We start from the raw sequence: 23,410 nt of genomic DNA on the forward strand, positions 1-23,410 counted from the left end.
TATCTGCTAGGGGTCCTTCTTTTTGTTGTTGTCCTTCCAAGATTGGCAGCTTATTTCCTCCTTGAGGTCCCCTTTCCTGTAGCTGCTTTTTCAACAGTTCATTTTCTTCTTGTAGTTGAGCTCTTCTAATTCTCTCTGTGTGCCTTACCATGCCCAATTCTCTACTCATCTCTCTCAACTTGTTTTCCATGTGCCCTATATCTTCAACCCCTTTAGATTTGGCAATCTGCATCTAGGTGTGGGTCCTGACTTGTTCCTTTTCTAGTTCGAATAAAAGAGGCACTGCGAATTTTTGTGGGATGATCTTTCCACCTTCTAGAAGATTGGAATAGGAGCCTATTAGGCTGAGGGCTTGGCTCAGGTATTTCTTTTTCTTTACCTTCCTCTTGTGACTATTCTTCCGCCTTCTTTTCCAATTTTTTAGTTTCTTTAAGCTTGGCCAGTGTCTCCTGTAGAGAGGTTTGTGCCTCTTGTAGGACTGCTTTGGAGTCCATCAATTTGATCCTTTCCTTCTAGGTGGAGGTATTTGGACTCCCTCTCTCGTAGGTGATAGAGATTTTGGAGGGAGATTCCTCCCTTATTACAGTAGGTGCATCCTCAATGATAATGGGTTCTTTTGATAGTGGCTGGCGCTTGCTCACCTTAATCCTGGTGCTCCTCCAGGCTTTGAAATACATAGATGTTTACCTTTTTCTTTTCCCCTTTTACTTAGCTGGAGTGCTCAATGCAGCAAGGACAGCTGCTGCTTCTCTTGCTAGTGCCTTAGGAGACACTTCTTCTTGTTGTTCTTCTCCTTCATCCTCTGCAGTTTTTCCTGTATCTGTTGTTTTTGCTTTTGTCTATATTGTCTCTGGAGGTGTTTTCTCCTTTTCTTGTTGAGTCTCTGCCTTTCCTGTGGTAGTCTTTTTCTGAGCTTTCTTGGGCTTCTTTTTCTCAGCTTTTGTTCTCTTCCTCTTCTTTGCTTTTGATGATGTTTTCTTTTCTGCCTTAGGTTCAACTGTGGTTTTGTCCGGTTTCTCCTCTTCTTTCTGTTACTCCTCTTTTCTTCTTCTATTTGAATATTTTGTGCCTCCTCATGAATTTCCTTCTCAAGTTCCTCTTTCTTCTCCTCTTCACTACGAGATGGGCTAAGGTCATCAGTAAGAGTTTTGATGTCATCTTCTCTAGACATGTTCCTGAAATTTTCCAAAGCTATAGGGATGGTGTATGTGTGTAGGGCATCTTCTACCAACAATTTGATGAGCCCATGGTGGGTCAGTTTGTCTAGAACCCCTGCATTCAACTTGGTGCCACATTCTATCAAAGATTGGAGGAGGAAATATGGGAGATTGCATTTTCTAGCTGCAGGTAGGTCCATCTCATATCTCAATTCATGCAATAAACTGAAGTGATAACCATAAACTATAATGAATCTTCCTTCACAAGAGATATATTTCATGATCTGGTAGCTGACCTCACCCCATGGATGAGGTAAACTTGTCCTTCTGACCCCATTCTTATCCTCTACAGGATGTTCATCAGGCTGGAAAAATGTATTTTTGGCAACCTGTCCTAATGGTTTTTCTTCTTTGCTCCAGGGGAGCCCAAGTGGAAGACCTGTGATTCTGCTGATAAATTCTTGTGTAAGCTCTATGGTCAAACCTGTGAAACTGACTGTAGCATGGGTTTTTGAATGTGGCCTTAAGGACATTAAAAATTCCTCTGTCACCTCCTCATCATATCCATGAATTCTCTCAAAGAAAGGCATCGAGTTTGCCTTGGGGAAGAGGGCCACCACTTCTGGGTGCTCATGCAATTTGTTGGAGTTCAAAGGCTCCTTTCTCATAAAACCTCCTGACATGGTGTTTAGTGACTTCTGAAAATGATCAGGTGAGGAAGAAGGCAACAACTTTCAAAATTGGAAACAGAGGAATAACTGAGTTTTGTTTTTCTAAAACCAAAGAGGGAACTTCTCGTGTCCTTCTTTTTTCACAACATAAATTTGCAATTTTTCCCTCCCTTCAACCTGGTTTTCAACCTAAATTTACTTCTCGGCTTTTGGAAGAAATCAATATTTTAACAGAACAAAGAATATATAAAACAATGTTTTTTTCACAGTGTAGACAGACTTGCAAATTTGTTTTTTTCTTCACAGGCTTGGTTTCTATGGTTGCATCCCCTCTTTTTTTACAGGAGAATATGGGAAAAGAAAAAAAAAAGACAGATTTTTGAGTGTAGAGAAGAAAATGGAGAGACTGTATGGAATTCAGGAAAACACAGGCAAACTTTTGAGCTCTCTTTCCTTTCCTTTTTCAATCCCAATACTTCGCTTCTAATCCACCACCTTGTATAGATATATCACATGCAGAGTGGGTTTCTAAGCCTACCTCTTTTCGAGCTCAAATTTGGAAAAAATTCTGAATTTTTCCTCTGCAGAGCTGCTCTCTGGTCTTCCTATATAAAATCTCCTGTAGACACTATTCATGCTCCTGTAGAATGCGATGGTGCTCCTGAAGAGCCCGATAGGCGGGAGGGTTTTGAAAAAATGGCAGAAAATGACTGGTTCGCTGTTTTGAAGGTGGTAGGTGAGTGTTGCAATCGAGAACTCATCGATGCAAATGAAACAAAAGGTGGTGGAGGCTTAGACCACACTGTACTTAAGCTGATGGCGTAATCTGCAGTGACAAGGTGAGGTGGCAGGATGGGTACGTTATCCCCATTCGGACCGTTGGTCCTACGCCAGTGTCATTATGGTTTTTAATGTCACCTGACCGCCATCACCTCCATTATTCCCGTTATATGCCACCACCACTATCAGTTCTGAGTTTTTTCTTCCTGAGTTGACAGGCCACACGTGCTGACTGCATATCTGAACTACGGTTTGAATGGGACAAACCTTGTTTGAACTCAACGAGGTGATTTGAAATGAACGAAGGTGGCCAGTTAGTTGGCCACCGGTTTCATTTAATCATGAGCATCCCAATAGTTCATGTTGTTTCTAAATAATATTCATTCAACAGAGGAACAGGTTTATCCACTTACCTGTTAGTCGCTACTGTGCTCTGCATGCTCGGACTTTAGCACTTCATTTTCTCATTGTCGCTGCTATTGGTGCTCTGCATGATCGAACTTTGGCTTATGCTGGTAATTTTTCAATCAGGCTCTATTCCTTGCATGTTGCATACGTCTTGGCTACACTGAACCTATCTCTGTAGCTTGTCTTTTAAAGGGATCAGCTGCTACAGGAATCCTGCAAGATTTCCTGTAGCTACTTCTCCCTCTGAAATTTCAGGAATCCTGTACGATTTCCTGTAGCTACTTCTCCCTCTAAAATTTCAGGCTGATGCTTGAGCAAGGGCTGAAGAGATAGCTGAAGAAGGTTTTGAATGAAAGGAATAATAGCTGGAAGGCATCAAGTAAGAACAAGTGAAGAATGTTGTTGTTTTATTCATATTTTTTCTTTGAAAAAAACAAAAGAAACAAAATTCAGTGTTTTTTTTTTGTAGGGAAGAAAAAATGAGTGGAAATGTGGGTGTGCAGAGATGGAATAGAGAAGTAGGAGGGCGAATGGTGGTAGGGAGGTCCACAGACCTACTGAAAAAATTTCTATCCCTCAAATTCTTTTCTAAACTTGATTTTGATCTCACTGTGGTTTCTACAGGAGCCTCCTGTAGAATGCACAGAGTTTCCTCTAGGATGCGAAATCTTCAGGATTAGTGAGACCAAGGCCTGAGAAAATATCATGGAAATGGAGGAATGGACTATGAAGGGTGTATGCAGCCTGGTCATCTCCTTTTTCCTTGTGTGACCCTCCTGCAATCTGCAATGCATTCAAAAGAAGTAGTTTTTTTCTATTTATTTCTCTTTTTTCATTTTTTATCTTTTCCTTTTTTCTTTTTTTTTGATGAGACAGTTGGGGCACCTCCAGGAGGTTTTCACCCTCACTGCCTACCCTGGGTGCCTCCAAGAGGTTTTCACCCAGGGATCTTTTATTCTTTTTCTATTTTTTTCTCTGTGTTCTTTTTTTTTTTTTTGCTCAGGGTGTGGGTGGAGTGGAGACAGGGACCTGCTCCACTACCAAAACTGTTTTACCCAGATTCTTAATGAATTCCTACTTGGAAAGGGGCTTCCTGTAGATATTCAACCTATGCCATTGACGAGCATGGAGATGGCTTCTTCTTCAATGGTCCGGATTAGGATTGAACCATTGTCATTGCATTTTTATACCGTGTATGGTCCTAAACATCTTGTCCTCAGATTGCCCTTGAAATCTTTATATCTTGAATCATACAGCAGCACCCAATCTCCTTGCTAGTTTTTCTTTGAGGTGTCTGTCATGCCATATTTTTCTTTGAAGATGGACTACCTCTGAGTGGAGAAGGGCCTGCAATCTATGTTCATCCAATCCATTTAGCTGAAGCAATCTTTCCTTTTGTGCATGGCTGAGATCTAGGTCCAGCTGAGCTACCATCCTTAATGTGTTATATTCAAATTCTATTGACAGCAGAGCCTTCTTCCCATAGACCAGCTCATAGGGTGTGGACCCTATGGTGGATTTCCAGGTGGTGTTATAGGCCCAGGTGGCGTCAACCAATCGATCTACCCAATATTTTTTGCTATTGCTCACTACCTTAGCCAAAATCCCTTCCAAAGATCTATTAGTGACTTCCACCTGTCCATTTTCTTGTGGATGATAAGGGGTGGAAGTTCTGTGCTTAATCTTGTGATGTGTGAACAGGTCTTCAACTAAATTGGAGGTAAACTGACTCCCTTGATCTGTGACTAACTCTATTGGATATCCAAACTTGTGGAAGATATTTTCCCTCAAAAAGCCAACTACTTTTTCTTCTTTTGCTGCCTTGATCGCCTTTGTTTCTGCCCATGTTGTCAGATAATCAATACACATAATGATGTAAGATTTCTGTTTTGAAGGAGGATTGATAGGACCCACAAACTCCATGCCCCACTTCTCAAATGACTCGAAAGTCACTTGAGGTTGCTGGGGCATCTCATCCCTTGGAGTAGGTTTCCCCATCCTTTGACATTAGTCACATTGGATGATATATCTCCTGACATCTTGATGAAGAGTGGGCCAATAGTAACCTACTTGCAGAATTTTGAAGGCAGTCCTTTTTGCTGCCAAGTGGCCCCCACAGGGCCCATCATGATAGGGTAGGAGGATGTCAAAAACTTCCTCCTCCCTGGCACATCACCTCAAAATCTGATCTAGGCCAAGTTTAAAAAGATTGCCCCCAATCCAGGTGAATGGGGCACTTTTCTTCACGATCTTGCTGTTCTCTTTTGAGGACAGGTGTGGCAGAAACTGTGCTGAAACCAAATAATTTGCTATATCAGCAAACCATGGAGAGCGTACTGAAATAGCAAATAGGTGTTCATTTGGCATTTGATCATCCACCATTCCTTCTTCACCTACAGGCAGATCTAGTCTAGACAAAAAATTAGAAACAACATTTTCCTTACCCGGCTTATCAACAATGGTCAAATCAAATTGCTGCAATAAAAGTAACCATCTAATGATACAAGCATTTACATCCGGTTTATTCATCAAATACCTAATTGCAGCATGATTAGTGTGTACAAATGTTTGATAGCTAGTGATGTAGTGTCTGAACTTATTTAGGGAATGGACTACAGCTAGGAGCTCCTTTTTGGTTACAGTGTAGTTTAATTCTACCTTGGACAGGTTTTTACTGACAAAGTATATGGCATAAGGCAGCTTCTCATCAACTTTCCCTAAGGTTGCTCCTGTCGCTTTGTTCGAGGCATCTATGTGAATGTGGAAAGGTAGGGCCCAGTTTGGACCTCTCAAAATTGGGGTAGTTACCAGCTTACCTTTCAAGGCATCCAGAGCCTCTTGACAACTGTCAGACCATATGAACTCAACATCTTTTCCCAAAAGACCAAACAATGGAGAGGCTAGCTTACTAAAATCCTTAATGAATCTTCTATAATACCCTGTTAAGCATAGAAAACCAGAACATATCTTACCTTTTGAGGAGGTGGGACCCTTTGGATGATAGCAATCTTGTTGGGATCCACCTGTAATCCTTGCTGAGAAATTGTATGACCTAGCATGATCTCTTCGGTCATCAAGAATTTGCATTTTTTAGGACTGAGGGACGGGTTCATTTCAATACACTTGGCCAAAACTTTTCCCAGGTTAGTCAAAGCTTCGTGGAAGTTAGAACCATAAGGGGTAAAGTCATCCATATAGATTTCCACTGAGTCATGAACCAGTTCAGAAAATATGCTCAGTACTGCTCTCTGGAAAGTGGCGAGAGCATTTCACGACCCAAAAGGAAGGACCCGGTATGCAAAAGTACCCCAAGTACAAGTGAAAGTGGTCTTATCTTGGTCTTCTGGGCTGATTTGGATCTGGTTGTACCCACTAAACCCATCTAGGAAGGAGAAGAACTTCTTCTCTGCCATGCCATCTAACACTTGATCTATGAAAGGCAAAGGGAAATGGTCCTTCTTGGTGGCCTTGTTTAGTTCACGATAATCTACACAGATTCTCCACTTCCCATTTTTCTTTGGCACTAGCACCAAAGGAGAAACCCATTCGTTGTCAGAGATGGTGTAGATGAATCCTGCATCCAGTAACTTTTGCAGTTCTTCTTTAACAATGTCCTTAAGGGTTGGATTCATCCTCCTTTGAGGTTGCCTAACTAGTTTACAATTTTCTTTAATGTAAATGTGATGAATACAGACTGAAGGGTGGACTCCCTTCATCTCCTTATAGCTCCAAGAAAAAGCATTCAAGTGTTTTTTCAATAAGCTACACAGTTCTTTATCTTGAGAGGTGGATAGCGATGAGTTGATCTTCAAGGTTTCTTCTCGGCCGAATTCCACATTCTTAACTCAGAGAGAGGTCGGATCAACCACACAAAGATGAACTAAAGGATTGGCTTGGGTTTCTTCCACCATCTCTTCTAATGGCAACACACTGGGGGGTGGATTCTGAATCAAGTTCTCAATAAGATCATCCTCAGTTTGTGGACCCCCCATGGTAGCCTCTACTGTACACAATGGTGCGGAATAGACTTCATCCTCATCTTCCTCCTCCAACTAGAGAGGTAAATCATGTTCTAGCAGAGGTTGGGTAGGAGGATAGAGGACTAGCTATTTGGACATATGCCTGTTCTTGATTGTCATGTTCCCAGCTCGACAACTGATGTAGGCATCTGCAGTAGCCAACCAAGGCCTTCCTAGGATGAGAGGATACCCAGTGAGCTTTTCCTTTGGTTGGAGAACCAGGAAATTAGCAAGGTTCTCCTAGGAATAAATAGAGACCATTACATCTTCCACAATCCCCTCAAGGGTCACGGTGGAGCGGTCTACTAACTACAGTACTGTTGAGGTCTTTCTCAGGGAACCCTGAAGGTTGAGTTTGAGCATAGTGTCCCTAGTCATCACATTAATGGCAGCCCCTAGATCAATCAAGGTATGAGGGATTATGGTGCCATTGATGTGGACATTAACTATAGGACTCCCAGTGTCTAGATATTTCAAAAAGATCACCTACCCCAACATCAGGTCGAACATTTGTCCTATGACATTAATAGTTGGGTCATCTCTCTTGCACCTGCCTGGGTGCTTGAAGCACTTCTCCTTGATCATCTTGTTGTATATAGGAACATCCTTTATGGCTTGGAGAAGTGGTATCTTTACACATAACTGTTTCAATTCTCCCAGAAGTTCAGTTTCTTCTGAGGTCAGTTGTGTGGTTCCAGTTAGTCTCTCAGGAAAGGGTGAAGTGACATTTGGTTCACTTTCCTGTTTTTCTTCCTCGTCCTCCTTAGAAGGATGTTGGCTATTTGGGAGAACCTTCCCAGATTGTAGGTTAATCTCCAGAATCTCCATAGCATAGGTCGGGCATGATGTTTTTCCACTATATACCTATTAGGCCTGTCCATTGTTGGGGTTTGGGTTCAGTTGAGTAGGTATTTGGGGTTGTCTTGGTGGAGCAGGAGGTAATGGTTGTGGTTGAGCAGGTGGTGGAGGCAAAAGAGCGGGAGGAGATTTGTACTGGGGCCTACACCCCTAATGAGGTGCATTCCACTGAGGTTGTGGCTGAGCATAAGGATGAAACGAATGAGCAACTAGAGGAGCCTAGTATTGAGGAGGATACGACCAAGGAGGGGGTGTGGACCAAGAAGGATGAGTAGGGGGACCCCAAGAAGGCATGGAAGTGGCTTGATTGGGGTTGTAATAGGTCTAGGATGTCCCTTGCATTCCCTATTGGTAAGGTTTGGGTCCATGTGGCCTCCTTTGGTTCATGAAATAGAGTGGTTCAGTGGCTCCTTCAGCCCCCTAATATGCAGCTTTGATTCCAGGCAAGGAAGGGCACTAATTCGTAGGATAGTCTTCTTCACAGACTAAACACACTTCTATAGAGTGCAATGGACATTTGTTCCTAGGATGCTTTCTAGTGCACCTGAGACAAAAGATGGCCAAAGCCCTCTCGGCTTCCTCTTGTTTCCTTTTGATATGCAAGGTATCCATTTTCATGGCAAGAGTCTACCTCACCTCGCTCTTGAAATCTTCCAGCTGATTCTCAAGTTTGTTTCTAATGGATGAACTAGATGAGGATGTACTAGCTAAAGGTTGACTTTCCCTACCTATCTTTCTAGCTGACCTGGAATGGTTTCTAAACACAGTCTTTATGTCATCATAAGGTAGTTGGTAGATGTCTCCCCCAGCCAGCAATTGGAGGGTATCTAGAAGGTCTTCAAGGACTCCTCTGAGCATAACCAACTTCAAAGATTCAGGGCCAAGTGTGCACCTGGCCCTTTTATAACTGAGTTGAAACCTCTCTTCATAGTCTTCTAAAGATTCACCAATTCCCATGGTCATTCGGAAGATTTCTTCCTTGGTATCCTTTGACCTACAGTAGTCCCAGTATTTGTTGTTAAAGGCTTGCTACATCTGAGCCCAAGTTGTGATACTATTTCCAGGTAACCCCATGAACCAGCGCAAGGCTGCATCCTTGAGGGTAGAAGGAAACAATTTCAACTTCTGCTTGTCTTCTGCATAGTCATAGGTTCGACAGAGAACAACAAATTCAAACAAGAAGGTATCAGGATCTTTGGTAGTCAACCCATGGAAGTGAGGTAAGGTTGAAGGAATTATGTTTTTTATTTTTGTGTCCCCATTGGTCTCTCAGATAGGAAAGGCACCTTCTATTCTTTCCCCAGTCCCTCTAACGTTTCTATTTTCAGCCATGGTCTCAGGAGGAATGGTTTCTTGCTCTTCTTTTGTTATAAGATCTTCGTATATCTCTGGAGGTTCACCTATAGGTTCTTCTGGATCACTGCCACCAAAGAAGAGAGAAGGGTGTATCAGTGATGTGGTGGGGGTGTTCGGTAGGAATTTTCTTGAATTGTCTCTATTCCTATGAGGCATGAAAGGAAATCTCTTTTTTGGGTGATTTTTGTTTTTTTTTTAGCTTGTACCTGCAAAACTGAAATGGATTGAACAACAAATTGCAACTAACTAAAATAAACCTTGCTGAAATGAGAATTGCAGAATTGAAATGAAAGTAGAGATGACTAATCTACTTTGCTGAAATGAAATTGCATAATTGAAATGAAAGCAGGAAATGAATAATCTATTTTTCTGAAATGAAAGCAGGAAATGACTAATCTACTTTGCTGAAATGAAATTGCAGAATTGAAATGAAAGCAGGAAATGCCTAATCTATGCTTGCTAAAATGAAATTGTAGAATGGAAATGAAAGTAGGAACTGCCTAATCTATGCTTGCTGAAATGAAATTGCAGAATTGAAATGAAACAACTACTCTACTCTTGTTGAAATAAACTACTTAGCAGAATGTTGCAGTAGAAAATAGAAGAAAAGCAGTAATCACAAAATACTCTGACGCTTCCCCAGCAACGACGCCAAAAAGAGTGGTGAGCTCCAGTATTGAAGCAATAATGTTGCAACTCCTAGGGCTTCCTTCTTTACTTTTATCAACCTGGTAGTTTGTAACAAACTTGGAAGCAACAGTGATGTAAGCACAAGTACTAGCTCTTACTGCAGGCTGTCACTTGATCAGCTGGCACAAGTTCACTAGGAGCTTAAGCCAACTTCTATGAGTTCTTAGAAGAATCTTTTAACTGTGATAGAAGAAAGCTAACTCTATAGGGGCTACTCTGCTTGCAGAAAGAGAAGGAAAACTGAAATGAGATGCAAACCCTAGCAAACCCTAATTTACCCACTAACCCTACTTTTGCAAAAAGAGATGGAAACTAATGAAATGGGTGCCATTGACTATTGAAAAGGTAAATTTCATTTATTCAAGCTACTTCTAAAGAGAAACGAGAAGAAATCATCTTTCTGCACTTTTGAGTATTTTTATGTGGAATTATTATGCTTGTGATTTAACTAGTTGTGACTGTGCAGAGGGTTGGTAGCAAAGAAAGATGGAGTTGGCTTTCGCAGAAGGTGATGAAGGTGTGGAGAGGTCCTAAGAAGCCCCTAGTACCCTTTTGAAGACTTCCATTGTGATTAGAATTCGAGAAATCACTCACAAGAAATTCTATAGGAGGCTGCATGGGATCTACAGGAGGAGGCTGAAAGTGGTTTTTGGAGGTTTGGATGTGGAAAAATAATGGGAAAAGGAAAAGGAAGGCTGGATGAAGGTGTTGAGGGGTCTACAACTTGTCAAGGAAGATCATGAACGAAGGAGATGGTTGGATTTGTTCAAAGGGAAAGAAAGCAACTTTGTGAAAAAATGCATATATTAGGGCAGATTGGCGAAATGTGGCGAATGAGTGGGGAAATATTGGAGAAGTGAATTAGTGTTGGTTGTTTGATGGATGGATGGTGATATGAGATGTTTTACAAGAGATTTTCACACTTACTTCTCAAAACTGACCAAAGCAAGAACCGAAAAATAGAGTTTTTTCTATTTTAACCTAAATTCTGACCTAAAACCAGAAAACTGTTGAACAGTACTTTATGAACAGAAATCATGTGAGAAAACCATGGTAAATGAATAGGAAATGATCTAAGCATGTGAATCCAAACTAATATCAACTTATCCAACTTGAAATATCACACTAGCAGTTGCATTAGAAGAGCAAAAACTGTGTTTTTGGTGGCAGCAGTAGTGCCTTGACCTCAAATCATGGTCCCAAGGAGGGAGAGAGGAGATCAAGACCTGTTGTTGACCTTTTTAGAACTTTTTCTGTCACTGCAGCAAACTACTTAAGCAAATTGAAGCAAAAACAACTATTCCAACCATCAAAAGCAACCTAATTCAACAAAGCAAGATTAACCTAAGCAACATAAATTATCTCATGAATGCAAGAAAAAGCAAATAAATAAACAAAGGAGGTATTGGGCAGCTTGGGTGGGGCCCTAACCCAAGAGCTTCAGCCCTCTAGAAAGATCAGTGCTGGTTCAAAACTTGGTTCATCTTCATTTATCAAAAAATAGCAGTTACATCACAAACCTGTCTTCAAAAAGAGCTCGAAAATGAGTTGAGTATAAAGCTGCACAAAATATACTATGAAATGGCTAACCTACTGAGGCTTGAAGTCTTCTTATTTATACAAGTGGGACTCCCAACAGTCCTCCTAAACTTAAGGGACTCGACTGCCTAGAACTAAAGATAACAACAACCCTACTTGACTTGCTCGGCTGCCCCTTGGAATCATCAATGTGGGCCTTTGTACTCCGAAGTGCTAATGGAGAATTTGAGGAAGGGGTCATTAATGAAGGAGATACCCCTCCTACAAGTTCTCATCCCTGTTTCATCAAGTTTGGCTGCCATTTTGCTCATAAATTCCTGGTCCTTGTCCAAAATTGTCCAAAAAATTGGCAATAAACACTCATTAGACTACATGACAAAGTGACTATCCCCATTCACTCTATTGACATAAAAATATTCAAAAACATGCACAAAACTATTGAAAATGGTGGATTAAATGAAAATAATAGGCAAAATGAGCCCATATAGGTACCCATTTATGGGGCTCATCAGTGCATGATATGTCAAATAGGAGGAAAGCATGCTATGGAAAACTACCATTTGTTACAAAAGTACTCGCAGAATTCACAACAGTTGTTCTGTAATTTTTGTAGATCGGTTGGACATGATGAGCACACTTGTAGAAGCTATGAGTTGATGATGGATAGAACTCCCACCTATAGAGTTAGGCCAAAATGCGGCCCCTAGACCAGAATGCAAGAGTGGCGCGAACATGATTTTAGCGGCACAGACAAGATTGAGGTGGAGGAGGACCTGGAAGAGGTCGCAGACAGCTAATATGCTAAAATTGTGGAGGGCCGAGACATTATTCCCATGATTATACAAACCCAACGAGTCCATCATGTCTGTACTATACCTCGTTTGATCATAAGACGGAGGACTGTCCTACGCTGATAGCTAGGATATGTGACAAGGGAGCGCTACCACCTCCCTCAACTCAGAACCTCCAGATGATGAGGTCTGAGCCGTGCGAGGAAGATACAAATGTGAACATTGTGCTTCGAAGTCGAATCTTGACGAGAGATGATAAAGGAAAACAACCTGAAGATAGTACCTGGGTTTGCAAGGCTCTGAGAAAAGAAGCAGAGTTTGATTTCTAGTGCGCTAAGGAAACCATCATGGAAGCTAAGAAGAGATTTGCTGATGCCTCCACTTCAGAAAGCAAAGATAGACTAGAGCTGGAAATGGACCCATCTATCCTTACGACATTCCTGGAAACATGCATGAAGCTACTACATGACAGTAAGGTTGTAAAAGGATTGTAGGAACTCATTAACAGATGCACTGGGATTGCAACAGGAGAACCGCGCGTAATCTGGAAGATTGGAAATCACAGGACTAGGATAGGGAGAGAAATGAGGCTAACCGTGCAAATTCGAGAATATGAGATGGACCAAGTAATTCTGGATTTAGGATCGGATGCAAACGTTCTACTGAAGCAGACATGGGAGTGCATGGGGATGCCTACATTGTAATGGTCTCCTATTCAACTACAGCAAATGGTGAACCGGTAGAAGATAATACCCATGGGGTGATTGCAGGGAATCACTGTGGATACAGAGGGAGAGAGCACGCGAGCAGACTTTGAAGTGATAGAGATTGTTGATGATAGCAATCCCTACCCCATGCTCTTTGGAATTGATTGGGCCACTGACATGAATGGGGTGATTAATCTAAAAAACACAAGATGATTTTTTAGAAGAAGTCTATGTGCATAGTTATACCCTTGGACCCTGCGGAAGGATCGCACTATATAGAGCCAGTGCATGACTATGAAAGGGACGATGACTTGAATTGCATCTATAAAATAACCACACGAGAGAAAGACTAAGTAAATCCCACCTCAGATGGACGAATTTCATGGGAGCATGAAAGCAGATAGAGCGATGGCAGAACTGGTTACATGAGTAACCATGCATAATTGTAACATGATGACAAGGTCACTACATTGTGTATCGACAAAAGCGAGAGATCTACCTACGTATGATGGATTAGGTGAGGTAGACACTTTCTTGGATAGATTCAAAAGAGAGGTGTTAGAGAAGCAACATTTCCAAGCCTTGAACTGGGTACTACGCGCTATGCCTATGAGGTGGTGGGGTACGCACAGAGGAAGCTTTGAAGACTGGCACACATGTAGGAGGATGATGCGCTCATGGTTTGGGAAACCTATAGTGTGATTGGCAGGTAAATACAATGGATGAGATGGTCCATGCGTGCAGCTGTCTAGGTGGATGACGACATATAAAAAATAACCTGCACGGATGCACATGAACTTCACACTGGGAGATATAGTCAATAAGCATGTGTTGGGGGAGAAATTGTGCAATCGGATCCTCAAGTTGGAATGACAGAATATGGAGAGAATGATTGCGCAAAAGGTTATCCATGCAAAAGCATTTAACAAGGTGTGCGAAGCACTGAACAAGGTATGTAGTGCGTAGGGAAGTGATTGGAACCTACGTGTACCAATAGTTTTATGGGCTTATAGGATGATGTGCAAGAAACTGAGGGGACAAACGCCCTCTAGGCTAGCCTATGGAGTGAATGTTGTAATACTGATGGAGTATATCATGCCTAGTCCGCGTGTAGCAGTGGCCATGGATATGACGAAACCCAGAGCCTTGGAATAAAGGACCGTGCAGTTGGAAGAACTTGAAGAAGAACGCTTGGGACCTGATAAAGAAATTCAGCAAGGTAATATTAGGCTCCAAGAACTCATGAATGAGAGGGTTCAGTTAAGGGAGAAAAGCACCATGGTGGAAGTAGAAGTCAAGAAGCTTGAGGAAGGAATAAAGAAGGACTTTCTTGACAAGAAAACTGTGGTGATAAAACAAGATGCACATGATTACGTTGAAAAATTTGGGGACTACTACTGAGAGTTGATCAGTTCGATGCCTTGGATTACACTGTATGTTACTAAGGGGATTGCAGATGGCAGCACGATGCAGTTGGTAAAATGTGCAATGCAGTTGGTGAATTCAAATGGCGAGCCCTTCCCAGGAAAAGTAAACGATAAATGGTGGAAGCCATATACAGGTGCCACGACCACCTGACTAGCCATGGGAAGCACAGTCTTAACACTCCAGGTAGCTAAGAGGAGGTGCGGGACTATAAACAGATGCAGGGAATGTAGGAGTAGATACAAGGAAGTAGTTCAGATACAACAGTTTCTAAACAGCGCATGCAGGAGGTACAACAGGCAGAGTTGGGAGGTCTCCACGAAAAGATCTCCACACTGACAGAGTGACTCGAGGGTGAGTCATGATGTTTGTGTTGGGGGCCTGTTGGGTGCAAGATCCCCCATGGGAATTTTTGGGGCTTAAAGCCTAGATTTTTACCAAATTTGATGTAAAGACTCTGCGTTTTGTGGGCACGAAGCACGAAGATTGTAAATGAGTCATAGGGTTATCTGCCCTCATTTTTGTAATGTAATGTCGACTTTAGAGATCTACCCATGGTCTGCGGACCATAACATTGTATAAATAGAGCGAGGCTCTAAGTTGTAAATCAGGGAAAAAGTAAGAGAACCAATGGAGTAAATAGAAGAATTGAGTCTTATTTAAGTGTTAAGTCGAGTCTTTGGGTCGTAGAGTAGGAGAAGGCTCTGCAACTGATTGTGTAGAGGCCTAGTAGTCCGCAACTAAGTGCGCATACCCCTGCAGCTGAGTGCGTGGGGCGAGTCGAGTTTGTAACCTTTGGAGAAATAACAAAGAGAATTTTTACATCATTTATGTGTATCTTTTTCCTGTTTTGTGCATTGAATGTATCAGATATAAATTGCATTTCTATTGTTTAAATGATGCGCGAACGTATATGAACGTGTTGATAAAGTGAATATAAGATAAAGTATTTGTTTACATGGAGATAACTAATTGTTATAAGAAGATAAGTAAGATACGTGGTGTAACTTGGGGAAGTAGCACAGATCATTGTTAGGGCAACGCGAAGTCACCTCAGTCCCTGGTTAGGGCTGTGTGAAGGCCTCGCAGGTCAGGATAGTGCACAAGTGACCTGCGGGAAGGTATTCACAGTTGGACTAAACCAACCCCTCAGACATATCAAGGGTACGTAAACTTGGTTCCAGCATCCCCCCATACTGCATCAGGTGAGACCTCAGTCCGCACTCCGCGGGCTGTTGCTAAAAGGGCCAGTAGTACAGGGATTTGTTTGGCTAATTAACTCTGAACCTAGGTCAGGCTCCCTAAAGCCAACATTCTCATAATGTGCTATCATTTCCTCCATGAAAATTCACCAAGTGACAAGTTTTTTATGAGAACAAATCCCTCTATACCATACAAACTGATTTGGTTCTAAATATAAAGATGTAATATGTACCTTTTGTGTGTTTTGCACATTATGTAGATCAAAATATTTCTCCATCTACAATATCCATGTTACAGGATCTTTTCCATCAAACTTGCTCATATCTATCTTGGGAATATGTTGGCTCATCAATCCAACGTTAGATCATGAAATCATGATTAACATTACTTTTTTTCTCATCACGAGTTTCCTCTACTACCTTTTCGCCATTAGGAGGCCTTTCTTGTAGTAGCTTTGTCCCACTTTCCTTCAAACCTTCCATGTCTTTCTTCAAATATTGCATGAATTTATTCCAATATTCTTTCATACCATCGATATCAGCTTCCATGGCATAGATAAAACTTATTATCTTAGTTTCGATTGCATTCTCAAAATCATCCATCCATTTTTTCTTACTATGTGTTTCTATTTTCTTGATTCGCATAATTCTTTTTCTTGCTTCTAGCAGCTCAATCTTGAATATGATGTATCTCTAAAATTTTAGATCCCCAAGGTCTGATATTGCGACCTGCAATAGTCATCCGTGTCGTCTTTCCAATGCCACCAATTTTATCTAAATTGGATTCTCCAAGAAAGAGTTATGCCCAATCTCCCAAGATGACCCGCTTATATACGTTTTCAGTAGAGCGAACTTGTATGAAGTACCATGTGTTACTGTTTTGACCTTAAGACCTAAAACAGATAAAAATACAACTACAGGCCATCCTCTTTTGTAACTTCTTCAAACATTTCAATCCAATGCTGAGAGAGAAAGTTATGACGACTTTCCCAAGGTCACCTATTTAGGATGTAATTGGGGAGCTTGCAGAAACCCTAAATGTCTTGGATTGTATCTCTGAAAATATAGTGAAACAAGATCTGAAATTCAGACTCGAGCTTCACCAAGTTCTTGGCACAAATTTATTTTAATTTTAGAGTCTGAAACTCTGTAGAAAAACAATTATAGTGAAAATTCCACGATGACCTGTTTGAGATGGAATTATGGAGCTTGCAAAAACCCTAGTTTCCTCAGATCAGATCTTCGAGAATATAGTGAGACAAGATATGAAATTTGGACCCGAGGTTCAGCGAGATTACGTCTCAAATGGGTTTTCTTTTTTAGATTCCGAAATGTGTTCAGCGAGATTACGTCTCAAATGGGTTTTCTTTTTTAGCTTCCGAAATGTCACATAATAAAAGTTATAGTGAAAATGCCACGATGACCTGTTTGGAGTAGCGAAACCCTAGAATCCAAAACTCTGATACCAAATGTTATGAAACCAGCTCACAAAAAGATAGAAAAGATAGATAAACGCCTTCAAAATAAGCCTCTTCGAGGGGGCAACCTCCTTTACATTACACAAATGAATAATTCTTGGATGATACAAATTAAAAGACCTCCTTTCTATATATAGGAGTCTAAGGGGTCATAATGCAATCAGAGCCGACATAACAATAATAATGTAACTACATAATTATAACAATAATAGGCTTCTATGGGGCACAATAATAACAATATGGGGACTACATGGGGACAACAATATAATAAGGGGGTTTCACTAATAACAATAAGGGGTTACACTAATAGTATAGGGACATAACATCCATGAGAGTAGGATCAAGGACCAAGAATGTGATATCTCGCTCTAATCCTTATTCACCTGTAACCAGCTCACCGTTCTCAAGGCTTCTAGTAAGAGAAGCTTCTCCTCTACTTTAGGAAAAACTGCGTTGTTACAGGGAAAAGTGTCTATTTAGAACTACTCTATCCCACTAAGGTGTGACAATTGCCTTAGAAACAAACAGAGAAAAACTACTTTTGTATTTCCTTTATGAATTATAGACAGAGGGGAATAGAAAGAACCAACCAGTGTCTTGCGCTAATCCTTTCATTCAATCCCTCTTTTCTTTGATAGTCTCCAGCTACCTGCTCCCTTGCATGCCCAGCTTCACAAAGTACCTGTAAGATCACAGAAGAAGAGCACTATACAAAGACAAAGATCTATATTCATAAACAACTTAGGATCAGATTTAAGTTAACCACACAAAATGTAACAAGCATCAATGATACAAAAAGCATGGAGGAAAACTCAAATAGTTTTTATTGATAAGCAAGAAGAGATCCAGGAGGAGTTACAACCAGCGATTCCGACCCAGCATCAACCTCCCAGCAAAGAACACCCTCTTCACCTCAAACAAAGCATAAATCATCCAACAATCTGATGTATGTCTCTAGAAACCAACAACAATTCCTTACAATATGCAAAATTCCAGCCCCTGGATCTCTGGGATGAGGGATCCATATATAGATATGTGTAAGGAGGATGAGTCAGCTTATGATTTGATTACTGTCTTCTCTCTGTCAGTTCTTGCTTCCACTTGGAGACTGAGGGCCTCTTACTCATCTTTGGTCGAACTCAGTGAGGCAAGTGTCACAGGAGAAGATTCTGGAAGCTTCCATTGCCTCTCCACCTCGTGGAATGACACTGCCATTTGTCATTTCTCACCCATCGCATCCTACAGAAGGGAGTTTTGAAATGCAACACACCCTCACAGTGTATTTAGGTGCAATGCAACACACTTAGCCAGTGGAGCAGCTGAAATGATCCTGTTTTGACCAATTCTGAGCAGTTTCTAGTGGAGAACTTCTAGGAGAAGCTGTAATCTGCTGACCTTGTTCCTTTAGGGGTTAGAACAACACTTTTAGGGACTTAGGAGCCCTTGGTTTATGGACATTTCATGCTTGGAGTTGTAAGGCACAAAAATGTCTATAACAGTTGCCCCCTAAAGTATGAGGCCGTCAACCTTTTGGTGTCGGGTGAAATGCTTTATTATGACGATCCGAAGTTCTTTCAATGCTGGGAGGAGACCTGTAATAAGATACAATACAATACATTATCTTCATACTGTTTTCATGATCTAGCTGAGGCGGGCATTCCCATGCTTAGCTTTATAAATTCATTTTCATGTACATAGGATAGACAATCGTCTGAGTGTAGACTGATGATTCTGATAGAGCCATCATCCTTTTGGTAGGACGATTATCTGTGCTGCAATGATGTACACTTGATGTCTTTATTTCCCTGAATATATATCGCAGCCTGATGGATGAAACTAGACCCGGGGTCTTCAATCTCGTCCGATGTTTACTCAAAGTACAAGTCGATCCATGTGAGAAATGTCTTGAAGTTGAACATGGAAAGACATTGCTTGATTTCCAGTCAATGATGTAAACTGTTAACAAGCGCGAGAGGAATCATCGATAATAATAATGATCCTCAAGGTACTGCAGTACAATTCATGTGGTGTGAATAAAGGAATTGGCGTCAAACACCACACAAAATCTTTCGGTCGAAGGGCATTGATGTAAAGCTATCGCCAGAAGTGAGAAACTTGCCATTGAGGCATGCAAGCTTCAAAGTACTGAATGGGGTGTCCCTAGATCAACTTCTTGGATAATGAGCTGATGTCGACAAGAAGTGATTCATCACAGGAGGGCCTTAATGAATCCCACATCAATGACACGGAATGGAGCAAATGATTTTGATGGAGGTGAAAACGATCCGGTGATATAAGGTTCAGGGTGGCGGTCATGAAAGAATGGAATATAATGTATGGTAGTGGGTGAGACACAGGTGACTTCTCTGGATGACTTCTCTTGAACATATCGGCGACACTGATGTGATGGATTGGTAGCATTAACCCCAAATGTGGATGGTATGGCGTGACCATGGTGATGTGACCAGTGAATGAAACAACCCAACCCGACTCGGACACGGAGTGGAAGTGTCAAGTTCAAGAGCGACTTGCTACCAACAAAGTTTCTTTGAGTTTTCTTCCCAATTTTTCCCCAGTCATTGCTGACCAGTACCTATTTATTTTTGTCAAGCTTGAGGAGGATAACATATGCTTGTTCTATAATTTTCCCTTCGGGCAAACCCATCGCTATGTTTTAACGAGCCTAGCGATAGTGAAACTCGTTCTCGTCTAAAGACAAGTTTGTTGCTATTAATCTTTTTAACGAGTTTAACGACAAAGATAACTCGGTCCTTTTCAATTTTAGAGAGTCTGAAAAGGAACGTAAAGGTAACTCCAAAATTCCTTTTTCGTCATCTAATCCCTTAAGTCCGAAAAAGTATAAAACAATACAGAAGGGATGAATTTTCGATATTTTTAACGAGCCGAACAAAACAAGCACTCGATCTTTTTGTGTAATAATCCCTCAGGTCCAAAAAGATTAAAATCTAGAGGAGGGATAGCACTTCCTGTCCCTTTAACGAGCTGGAGAGGCCAATGGCTCGGCAATCTTTTCATATTTTACGAGTCAGTTGAAAAGAGCTTAAAGGAGACTCATCTTTTGAGGAACGAGTGATAAAACGGGTAGCAGCTGATTCCAGGTAAGGTTTGGAATTTTCCAATCATGGCAGTGTCATAAGGATGGCTAGTGAGATCACTCTTCGTAGCTGTTCCTCAAAATGGGTAAACAATCAAATGGAGGTGAATGATCGGCCAATGAAAAGTGGAGGTGACGGTGCAAACACGACCAAGGCTTTAACGGCTGAAGTACTACATTCACGATGATTATTTACCGGGGAATAGTTCATTTTTTAATGAGATTAAACGCGGGTGGAAACATTTGCTCATGTCTTATGTTTATTTTTAACAAGCTTGAACTATGTGCTAAAACTGCTCGATTAATTCAGTCTTGTGATAAGAATGTCTCACATAAAAACGACAACTTTTAGAGTTTTGCCCCACATCCTTTCTTTATGCAAGTTAGGAAACGACCAATCCTACGAGTTTAAAGGGTTAGAGGTCCTAAAAATTTAGAAAATAAATAGTCGCTCTTCGCTTGCATTCCAAAAGGTTTGCATGCCCCCAAGTATAAAACAGAGTTTCAAGGTTACCCCTTCTTTAGTCCATTAAAACATTTGTTTTACCGAGAGAGGCCTACCTCTTACAGGTTACCAAAGATAGTTCTATTTACGGTGTAAACAAAACACTTCTCTGGCGATGTCTACCGAAATAAACAAAGGTGAGCAGCGATGCCCGCCAACTCACATAACTTTGACAAGAGAATCTTGTTCTAGAATAACCCCCTCTTCCAATCACGGACGGGGGTACAGACTAGTCATATTCTCCCACAGAAACCTACCCTATACCCGAAGTTTTCCTGCCGAAGCAGACCAGGGTGCATGCCCCCTGGGTTTTAGTCAGTCCCTCCGAATCACTCGCGCTCATCGGGAGGACGGACTGGAGATTGAGACATTTCTTGCGTGAAAAGACCATTCAGGGATGGTATATGACTATTTTCTATGTGTGATCCGGGAAATGAAAGCTGGTCCACGAGCTTGACCACCCTTCCTTCGTGCGGAAAACACATCACTCTAAAGAGTGATGAGACAATGGCTCTCATGCAATAAATATAGTCTTGCCCAAGGAGTAGATTGTAATCCAGGGGTCCTTGAACTACCATTACATTCATGTGAATGGTTTTCCCTCTCAATGTTATGGGCACATCGGGAAGGATCCCTAACGGTCGACTGGTTCCTTTATCAAAGCCTTTCAGATTTCTCATCTCAGGAAAAAGCGATGGCGAACCAAGCACTTTCCAAGCAGTTGAGGAAAGGATACTCACAGAAGCCCCCTCATCTATGATGGTACGAGCCATAACCATTCTATATATTTGAACAATAATTCAGAATGGTACACTAGCTAGTAAACGGGGTCTGCCTAGTTGATTCCAGTCAAAGGAGACAACTAGGTTGCTTGGAGGTGGGACCGAATAGACGGCCGGGTATGACTCTGACGAACTTCCTTCCTGCGATAAAGGAACGGGTAAATTTCCCCCATGTTCGTTGGAGTCTGTGCTTATGAAAAGAATTTGGACAGTGTCATCCTTGTTCTCTTCAGTGATTGTATCATCTGAAGATGGAACCTCTGAAGGCAAGACTGGGTCAACTGCCGCCTCAACCTTTTGACTTTCGTCTGGTATGGATTCAGATGGTTCATCTTCAATGACAGATGCTTCGGCCAACCACCTGAGCGGGTCAGCCGGATTTTCGACTAGTGACGGACTCGACAAGAGTTTTTTGTATCCAGGAGGAAGTCGTAACGGTGAAACCGGACGATCATCCAAAACTCTTTTTGCTTCGTCTAAGAAGGGACAACGGTGAACAACATGATCACCTTCACACAGTTTACAAGGAAATCTATATTTTCCTTTTTGTCCTGGGGCTTCACTTTCACTAGTTGACGGTGTGTTTTCAACATGATCATCAAAGGTTGACGGCACCGGGTTGTGCAAACGAGGAGACCAGTCCCTTAAGATCCGAGGGATGCAAGGACAATCTCTGTGAAAGTGGTCTCCTTTGCAAATGACACATGGCGATTTAGGCCTGGTCGGTGCAGTGTGTGGATTTTCGTTAGACGACACTCGTTTGCCCCCATTCGCTTTCGGCTCCTTCTTCTTCTCTTTCTTCTTTTTTTCCTTCTTCTCCTTAGGAACTTGACTTTTGGCTTTACCAGCCCCATCAAGCGAAGAGGGAGGAGGAGAGGAAGAATTAGAGGAAGTAGAAGGTTGGTGGGTAACTCTGGACTCGTCTAATTGCTGATTCGATTGTTCAGGAATAGTGGTGTTCTGAACGACAGAGGTTGAGAAGAGCCATACAGGCAAACCAATTATCAGTCCTGGAAGCGACAATGTGGCCATATGGGGTGCACCAACATCTCCCCAAGAGGAGAAGGGACTAGGATTTCCTCCAAGGGGAATTCCTTGGTTGGTGGACTCCATTTTCTCAACCCAAGATCAACGTAGGAAAGGGGTAATGAATATTCTGTCTAAAATAAATTTTTAGACGCTTTGACACAACTTGTTTTTTCAGTTTTTAAGAGTCGAGAAAAAACAAAAGATGACTCTAGTCGCCTTCGATTTTTAATGAGTCTGAAGTGACAATTGCTCAGATGGACCTTTTCCGTTAAGGAGTCTGAAAAGGAACGAAAGGGACTACTCTGGAGATCTAGGTAGAGGAAATACCAAACCAATCGCAAAACTGCAGAATACTTTTTACGGTACGGCAGTCAATCTTCCCGAATGTTGTGGTCAGTGCATTGCGATCGATAGGGCGCCAGACACGGCTTCCTAAGGATAAAGGATTTAAGCCTATAGGGGTCTCCCAAAATATACTCAACGGTACGTGGGAGCACAAGTCCGTACTGGCACTTATCGTCTCAAAGTGGAGGAATCACCCAACCATCAGTGAGGACAACAGTTACCAGGATTTACAACGCCAGAATACGTCTCTAGCCTAGACCTCTAAATGTTGTGAGTTAAGTTCCTAAGCGTTGTTAGATTCATTGAATTTATTTTAAGTTGATCTTGTTTATGAAGTTTACCTTTCGGGTTCACCACGAGATGTAGATGTAATTCCTGTTAGGATATTCCGACACATAGGATATAGTTAAGTTCAACTTGGTCTAGTATAGAGTTAGGTATAGAGTTAGGTAAAGTGTGTTTCTTTACCATTGTACATTTTGTAACTTACAATCCGACGATCACGATATGTAGTGATCCGACGGTTCATTCTCTCCTCGGTATTACCGACACT

This window comes from Pinus tabuliformis, chromosome 1_2, assembly GCF_031772625.1.
Source record: "Pinus tabuliformis cultivar Carrire ecotype Pingquan chromosome 1_2, CPIR1, whole genome shotgun sequence".
NCBI lineage: Eukaryota > Viridiplantae > Streptophyta > Pinopsida > Pinales > Pinaceae > Pinus > Pinus tabuliformis.